Source organism: Rana temporaria, chromosome 8 (genome assembly GCF_905171775.1).
Source record: "Rana temporaria chromosome 8, aRanTem1.1, whole genome shotgun sequence".
Classification (NCBI taxonomy): domain Eukaryota; kingdom Metazoa; phylum Chordata; class Amphibia; order Anura; family Ranidae; genus Rana; species Rana temporaria.
Genome location: NC_053496.1, coordinates 161,193,743 through 161,202,766, shown reverse-complemented (window position 1 = coordinate 161,202,766; position 9,024 = coordinate 161,193,743). Strand labels below are relative to the sequence as shown.

At 45.7% G+C, this 9,024-nt stretch overlaps 1 protein-coding gene across 1 annotated transcript in view; it reads left to right on the top strand.

The window, feature by feature from the left end:
• Positions 1-357: 357 nt before the first annotated feature.
• LOC120909299 (membrane-spanning 4-domains subfamily A member 15-like) overlaps positions 358-9,024 on the top strand; it is a 78,522-nt gene continuing 69,855 nt past the window's right edge. The window contains exon 1 of the mRNA XM_040321046.1: positions 358-462. The gene's annotated coding sequence lies outside the window, so the exon portion shown is untranslated. The remainder of the gene's footprint in view (positions 463-9,024) is intronic.

The window sequence follows — 9,024 nt, the reverse complement described above, 5'->3', positions numbered from 1 at the left end:
GGCTCGCCAAATGTTAGCTGGATTCCTCACTAGGGGACAGCAACGTGAATTTACAAAACAACATATCTATTACAGCAAGTGACAACTAACACTGTTACTGAGCCAACACACTCTGTCCGTTATTAAGGATTAGATGATAGTTTGCTTAAATATTTGAAACAAAGACATTAGTACACAAAGAACCAGGAAGAACCCATCCTAATATAAACTCGTCCAGGAAAAAACTCACTTAGCTTTATCTATAATACTTCTTGGCTACATTTCCAAAAGAAACTCTTTATATCAATGAAAGGATGATTACATTTGCATTTATTTCAATAGTACGCGTGGCTTCTTTAGGAAAACAAAGTGTGCCAATAAAATTGCCTGCTGTAATCCTTGTTTGGGTTTGTATAGGGGTGGCACCACATAAGAAGGACGAAGCAATCAGTTGGTAAAACAGAACAGCAGAACACAAAATAGGTAAGAGTACTTATTATTTCATTGGTAATAACAAGAAGTATATACTTTTTTTTTTAAGTTAATAGTTTCTAAATTTTAAAAACTTGAAGGCTTTGTTGTGCCCTAGCAAAGGTCCAAACCAACAGTGGTCTATTATAATAATTAGGTTGACCACATATGGGTAAATGTCCTCTGTGTTCTTGCTCAGCTTGATAAATATGGCACACACAAAATAACAAACTTGTACAGTACAGAAGAGTGGTGGCAGAAAAAGTGTCCCCCCTAGGTCCCCCAGACAACAAACTTTGCACACTTGTAGAGGCGAAATGCGGCTACATGTGTGCCAAGTTCCAGGTCCAGGGGACCTACAACCGGCCAGTAGGGGGTCCCCAAAGTCACCGGAGAAATGACCGTTTAACATGGGAGTCTATGGAAGGGGTGCCCGGCTTTGAAAAAAAAAAAAAAAACGGTTCTCCCCGGCCGTAGGTCACCCAAACAACAAACTTTGCACACTTGTAGAGGAAGAGTGGGGCTACATGTGTGCCAAGTTCGGTAACAGGTCCCCAAAGTCCGGGAGATCAGGCGCAATAAGGTGACTCGAGTATAAGCCGAGGGGGGCATTTTCAGCACAAAAAAATGTGCTGAAAAACTTGGCTTATACTCGAGTATATACGGTAGTTTGTTTTAGCCTTTGTGTCTACAATACAGACCCTGCGTTTATACCCAAACATGTTTAACCATTTACCAACCAGCCGCTGCAGTTTTGAAGCTTGGCGGGGCGAAACTATGTTATGTTACATCGCTTCGCCCTGTGGCCACTAGAGGTGCCTGCACGCCCTCCAGAGCAGATGCGGGTGCACGGCGGGCACGATCAGTGCCGATCCTGACCTCCCTGGGGCCCTAAGCAAAATTCTGCTATTTTCCAAGTCATGTAACTCTAATGGTTTTTATGTTTAATATGAGGTTCATTCTCTGCAACAACTAGTCCAGACATGTAATTGCTATGATCAATCCGTTCTGACCATAGACACACATTGTCCTGCTGCCTTCTAGCCATTCACAATTCACTCATGTTGGGGCAACAGTGCAATGTTTCCTAAAAGTTGGGGTGCAGAGCTGTGCTAGCCATTGTGTTTTGTTATCTATGGAAGCTGTGTCATCACCCCCTCCCCCACAATACACACGTTTTCAGCATGGCTCTTTATGTTAGAGCAGATGACAGCAAACTGAGAAACTATTAATACAGTAGAGCAGTGGTTCCCAACCTTTTTGGCACCGAGGACGTGGCATAGAATCGGTTCAAGGCCCGGGGGGGGGGGGGGTTTGGTTATTACGTAGCTTTTCACAGGCAATTTGTCGGGGAAATGGCTGGTGTTAGCGATTCAATCATCACAGAACAATGGCTGATATGGTGTTGGGATGATTGAAGTGCATTGTTTCTGTCATTGCATTGTAATATGAAATGAAAATGGTTCAAACTCACCATAATGCAGAATCTGCCACCAGATGTGGTTTGTCACTTGTCACGTCGCCTTCCACCAGGTGTGGATTGTCGCTTGCCACAGAACCTGCCACCAGGTGTGGATTGCCATGTCACCTGCCACCAGATGTGGATTGCCAAAACACCTGCCATCAGGTGTGGATTGCTACATCACTTGCCACCTTGCCTGCCACCAGATGTGGATTGCCACTTTGCCACGTCATCTGCCACCAGGTGGGGGATTGCCACATTGCCTGCCACCAGGTGCGGGATGCCACATCGCCTGCCACCAGGTGCGGGATGCCATGTCACCTTCCACCAGGTGTAGATTGCTACTTGCCATGTCACCTGCCACCAGGTGTAGATTGCTACTTGCCATCTGCCACCAGGTGCGGATTGTTACTTGCCATGTCACCTGCCACCAGGTGCGGATTGCTACTTGCCATGTCACCTGCCACCAGGTATGGATTGCTGGTTTGCCACCTGCCATTATATTTTTTTTTGTCACCTGCCATGGTGGCAGCACAGGCCAGTGAGGGAGAACAGCATTAATGCGGGATGGGCGGTGAGTAGGGATGAGCCGAACACCCCCTGTTTGGTTCGCACCAGAACCTGCGAACACACCAAATGTTCGTGTGAACTTTAGAACCCTATTAAAGTCTATGGGACTCGAACGTTTGAAACCTAAAGTGCTAATATGCAAGTTATTGTCCTAAAAAGTGTTTGGGGACCTGGGTCCTGACCCAGGGGACATGTATCAATGCAAAAAAAAAAGTTTTAAAAACGGCCATTTTTTCGGGAGCAGTGAATTTAATAATGCTTAGAGTGAAAAGTGAAATATTCATTTAAATTTCGTTCCTAGGGGGGGTATAAAGTATGCATGTGAAATAGCGCATGTTTCCCGTACTTAGAACTGTCTCTGCACAAAGTGTCATTTCTGAAAGAAAAAAAGTAATTTAAACCGGACTCGCGGCTATAATGAATTCATTCATAAAAAATAATAAAAAAAAAAAAGCAAGGGGGTCCCCCCAAATGTAATTACCAAGCCCTTCAGGTCTGGTATGGATATTAAGGGGAACCCCGCCATCAATTTAAAAAAAAAATGACGTGGGGTTCCCCCCAAATATCCATTCCAGACCCTTCAGGTCTGGTGTGGATTTTAAGGGGAACTCCACCCCAAAAATGTTTTAAAAATGCCGTGGAGTTCCCCCAAAAATCCACACCAGACCCCTTATCCAAGCACGTTAATTCCTGACGGGATTCCTGGCAAGCTTGCCTTGCAAAGCCATGCATACAGATGACCACTCAAAAGAACCACCGTTCTTTTGAATGGCAAGAACACGGTGACGTCATTGACTACGACAAGCTGGCACTCGTCACATTTAATGCCGTCGCCACAATATTGCTACACCCCACACTAACCTTGTATGCTACTGCGCATGCATAGAACTCTTATTGAGCATGCGCGGGTTTACCTGGGACAGGTAAGCATACAGACAACCGGTTTTCACGGCAGGAAACACTCTGCCGGGAATCCCGACGGGAAAATAGAGAGCAGGGTTGTCTATTTTCCCATCAGGAATCCCAGCTGTTTTCCTCATGGGAAAACTGCTAGGGAGCATACACACGGCCGGGATTCCCGGGCAAATGCTCTCCTGGCAGTTTTTCTGCCGGGAAAACCGGTCATGTGTATGAGGCTTTAAGCCCCATGCACACGAGACGCCGGTGCAAACTTTGCTGAACGCATGTTTTTAAATGCTAAAACCAGCGTTTAGAAATGCCCGTTTTGCCACGATTGCAGCCGCATTTAGCGGCATTTTAACGTGTTTGAGTCTATAAGCGTTTAGTTAAGAATCATCATAAGACCCTCCCTGAGCTCAAAAAACTGTATTATTTAACCATTTCGGCCATTTTGTGAGACCAGAGTGAGTAGCAGCAGCTGAGAGAGCAGCAGTGTACTTGTATTTAGCGTGTCACTTGCCACGTCACCTGCCACAAGTTGTGGATTGTCCACCTGCCACGTCAACTGGCCACGTCACCTGCCACAAGTTCTGGATTGTCCACTTGCCACGTTACCTGCCACAAGTTCTGGATTGTCCACTTGCCACCAGTCGTAGATTGTCCACTGGCCACGTCACCTGCCACAAGTTGTGGATTGGTTCAGTGATAGGGGGCACTGTGGAAGATGTATGTCACTAGAAATTCTAGTGGCTGATACAAGTGGTGGGTGTAGCATATACTTGATATTCCCAGGCAAGTGAATTCAAAACAATTGGTAAATAAATTAACAGTGGAATACATAAAAAATGGAAGTGAAATTGGATAACCAAAAATACTTCAATAGCAATGGTTGTAGGTGCAAAAAGAGAGAGAGAGAGATTGAAAGTAACTTGAAGGCCCCGTACTCACGACCAAACATGTCTGCTGAAACTGGTCCGCAGACCAGTTTCAGCAGACATGTTTGGCCGTGTGTTGGCCCGAGCGGACCATTTTGGGACGGATCGGACAGGTTTCCAGCGGACAACTGTTTCCCGGACTTGTTTTAAAACAGTCCGCTGGAAACCTGTCCGCCCGGACATGTACGGTCGTCTGTACAGACCTACCGTACATGTCCTGCCGCCCGCATCCCTCGCATGCGTCGAATGACTTCGACGCATGCGTGGAAGCATATTTAAGGCGGCCCGCCCACGTCGCCGCGTCATTGTCGCGGCGACACCGCGTCATCGACGCGGCGACACCGCGGACACGCCCCGCGTAATGTTTACGCGCGGGCTTCTGTTCGATGGTGTGTATAGCCATCGAACAGAAGTCCCCGGGCAGTCCCCGGCCAGACATGTCCGATGGAAACGGTCTGCAGACCGTTTTCATCGGACATGTCCTGCCGTGAGTACAAGGCCGAAGGGTAAATAATTTGCAAGTTCACAGTCGCTATGCAAACATGAACTAAAAACCCAGAAAAGAAAGTCCAAATGAATGGTGGTTCCTTATCAGTGATGAAACGACACAAAGGAGTAAATATAATGTCCCAATTCTCGTTATTTAAGTGCCACTGTGTATATTCCAAGATAGTTGCAGAGAAATCTTTTCAATCAATAAGTGCATCTGAGTGCTCCTTCACCATAATAAGCGATCGACACCAAAAAGTGCTCAATAGTGGTAATGCGCTTACCAGAACTTGTGGACCTCTTTACTGAAAAAGATGTTCAAATTTGCTTATGCAGGATCATGCCTGCATACATATCATACGCCACAGATGGTAGATAGACACCTTGGGCCAGATTCAGCATTGAATTACGCCGGCGTATCTATAGATACGCCGCGTAAATTCAAAGCTGCGCCGGCGTATCTTTTTTCTGTATTCAGAAAGCAAGATACGCTGACATTAGCCTAAGATCCGACTGGCTTAAGTCTCTTACACCGTCGTATCTTAGGGTGCATATTTACGCTGGCCGCTAGGTGGCGCTTCAGTCATTTTTGGCGTAGAATATGCAAATGACCTAGATATGCCGATTCACAAATTTACGTACGCCCGGCGCTATTTTTTTACGTCGTTTACATTAGGCTTTTTAGGCGTAAGGTTACTCCTGCTATTAGGAGGCGCACGCAATGTTAAGTATGGCCGTCGTTCCCGCATCGAAATGTGAAAAATTTACGTTGTTTGCATAACTCATCCGTGAATGGGGCTGGACGTAATTTACATTCACGTCGAAACCAATGACGTCCTTGCGGCGTACTTTTGAGCAATGCACACTGGGAAATTCCACGGACGGCGCATGTGCCGTTCGGGAAAAACGTCAATCACGTTTGGTCACCAAGAATTAACATAAAACACGCCCCCTCATCCTCATTTGAATTACGCCCGCTTACGCCGGCCCCATTTACGCTACGCCACCGTAACTTAGGAGGCAAGTGCTTTGTGAATACAGCACTTTCCTCTCTAACTTATGGCGGCGTATCGTAAATACGATACGCTGCACCGCCATAACAATGCGCGCCCCTACCTGAATCTAGCCCCTTGTCCTCCAGAATTCAGAGATGAGACATGAAACAGAAAAATACTTCCATAGTGCAACCGGTTTTTAATTTAAAAAAGGAGAGTAAAAAACATGGGCCAAGTGGCCACTTACATTAAAAAGTGCCCATTCTGGCACTGGGTCTGCAGGCCTGTCAGTATAAGCACGGATTCCTACACCTCCGTGTCAGCTGCTTGCTTGCTACAGGAAGCCGGATGGTTGGGCATACAACAGCGTGACCAGGCTACGCTGCCGACGTACGTTTCGTAAGGATTACGTCTTCAGGGGGGCGTGCCTGGTCACAATGGTCACATGTTTTTATCTGTATAATGGCGGAAGTGTACTTTTGATTGTCATCAATTTCAGCCAATTAGAGCACAGTCCCAGTGGCGGATTGAACATTACATCAATCATTACATCTTGATGTAATGTTCAATCCGCCACTGGGACTGCGCTCTAATTGGCTGAAATTGCCGACAAATCAAAAGTACACTTCCGCCATTATACAAATAAAAACATGTGACCATCGTGACCAGGCACGCCCCTCTGAAGACGTAATCCTTACGAAACATACGTCGGCGGCGTAGCCTGGTCACGCTGTTGTATGCCCAACCATCCGGCTTCCTGTAGCGAGCGAGTAGCCAACGGTGGAACGCACACGATCACGCCGACACGGAGGTGTAGGAATCCGTGCTTATACTGACAGGCCTGCAGGCCCAGTGCCGGGATAGGCACTTTAGCGTCTAAAACGTGGAAAACATGCGTTTGAGCCCATTTTTTTTGCTTCTAGAAAAACGAGGTTAAACGCAACTGCCTAAAAAAACGAGACTGTGTGCATGGACCCTCACCTTATAAAACAACTTATTCAGTTTAAAATAAAAATGAAAGACAAAATATTTGTGTATAGATATGTATTTTTTTTATAAGTGATCACATTCCCTCTATTCTTAGCTGCATAAGAGCTGTGGGGAGGAGAAACAGCAGCACACTGATCTTCTTAGTGTAGCGCCACCCCCCTTGGGGCTGCTGGAAGATGATTGTCCCAAAAGTTGCCCTGACCTCCTGACACCCTGGGTTCTGACATCATTCACATATACAAATGCGAAAGACACCAAAGAAATAAAAGATTACAAATAAACAAAATAAAAAATATATTTTATTAGATATTTGTAGGTTAACAAGGGAAAGAAGAATGTAAAATATGGGTATTGTGCAAATTGTAACTTTAGCGTAAACAGAATTACCGAGATATGAAATTAAAAGGTGATAACAGAGGGCACATACGTGGCTGCTTCCAGATGGCTGCCTAATCGAGGAGTTCCGCATCGCTTTGGACGTTTAACCCCTGTCGCAGCCATTAAAGCACTCCGTTCCACTCCACACCGCCAGCATCTAATCCGGGCAGTTCCCATGAGTAACCTGATGTCTGGGACTCTGCTAGCAGGGATCTATCCTGGCAATTAGTCCTTGGACCATGGGCAGCTGAACTCACCAGGATGGCGCCCACAGCCCCATGAGGCACAGAGGCAGATGGCTCCATAGCAGATGAGGAGGCTGCAGGCCACTCTACTCCTCTCCCTGCCAACTCAGCTGTGAGTAATCCGCTCCATGCTATGCCCGCACCAGCCTCTATCCCTAATAGAGAGGACCATGGATTATTTACTGCTTACACCCATAAAGGATATTACAGCTAGCCCAGAAATCTTTGGTGGGGATGCCCAAGGCCACTCTCCTACTCCAACTGATCTTTCCTCCTTTTCTAAAATTCTCTCTAGGGGCCTAGCTCAGACAGCAGTACAAATTACCTCCGCTATCCACATGCATATTTAGCATTTAGGAGCTAGAACTGAAGCCAGAGAGAGGAAAGCAGAACTAATCAGGACACAGCTAGAATACAGGATCTCCAGGATCAACTGGACTCTGCATTATCCAAAATTTAGAATTCGGGGTCTGCCTAAATCGGTAAGAGAGGTTCACTCTGTAGTCCACTCGCTCATCAAGGAGCTCATGCCTGACATTCCAGAGCATCACCTGGTATTACACAGGGTGCACAGGGTGCTCTCAAAAAACCTTGCACAGGAGGCCTGTTTAGAGGTATTATTGTCAAACCAAATTTTTACTTGGTCTAAGAAGAAGTCATGAGACTTTCCTGCAATTCTGACTGCCTCATGATTCAAGGACATCTCTGTGTTATGCCCCGGGTCCCCACGTTTTTTTGGTGTACTACTATAAAAAATTTGGTTAGTCTATAGTCCCGTATATGGTCCGTTTTTTTTTTTACTTGCTTCGTGAAGGATCCCATCTGGACAGAGACCTAAATTCTGCTTACATCTCTGTTATCTCCAAACCAGGTAGAGATACAAATGATGTCAGTAATTATCACCCGATATCTTTGATCAACAATGATCTTAAGATTTTAACAAAGATCATGGCAAACAGACTTTCTGGCTTTATCGCTTAGTATATAAATAAAAATCAGGCAAAATAAATTCTGGGACGACAGAGCCCTGGCCAAATACGGAGAGCTATAGATATCATCGCACTACTAAAGTCTCCTTGGGATGGCGGCAACCTTCAAGAAAGCTTCCTCTTATCTACTGATCTCCAGAAAGCCTTTGACTCGGTCTCATGGCCGTATCTTTTTGAAATCCTGGAAAGACAGAGTTTTGGCCCCAACTTTCTAGGAATCATACACTCTCTTTATTCCAGTCCTAGTGCTAAGGTTAGGTTTTTAGGTCACTACTCTGACTCTTTCGAGATCGAAGAGGGAACTAGACAAGGTTGCACTATGTCTACATACATTTTTGCTATCGCAATTGAAACCTTGGCCATAGCCATTAGAACGCACCCTAATATAAAGAGGCCTAGAGGAAGATCTATTATCTTGGTCCAGACATGATCTATCCTGACTGGGTGAGTTTAACTCCATCAAAATGACCCTTTTGCCACGCCTTCTATATCTTTTCCAGTCCTTGTCTATCCCACTCAAGAAAACCTGTCTACTCAAATTCCAATCTTAAGTAATCGGCTTTGTCTTGGGGGGAAAAGGACACCATTTTTCTAAAAACATACTCTACCGGCTGAAGAGCT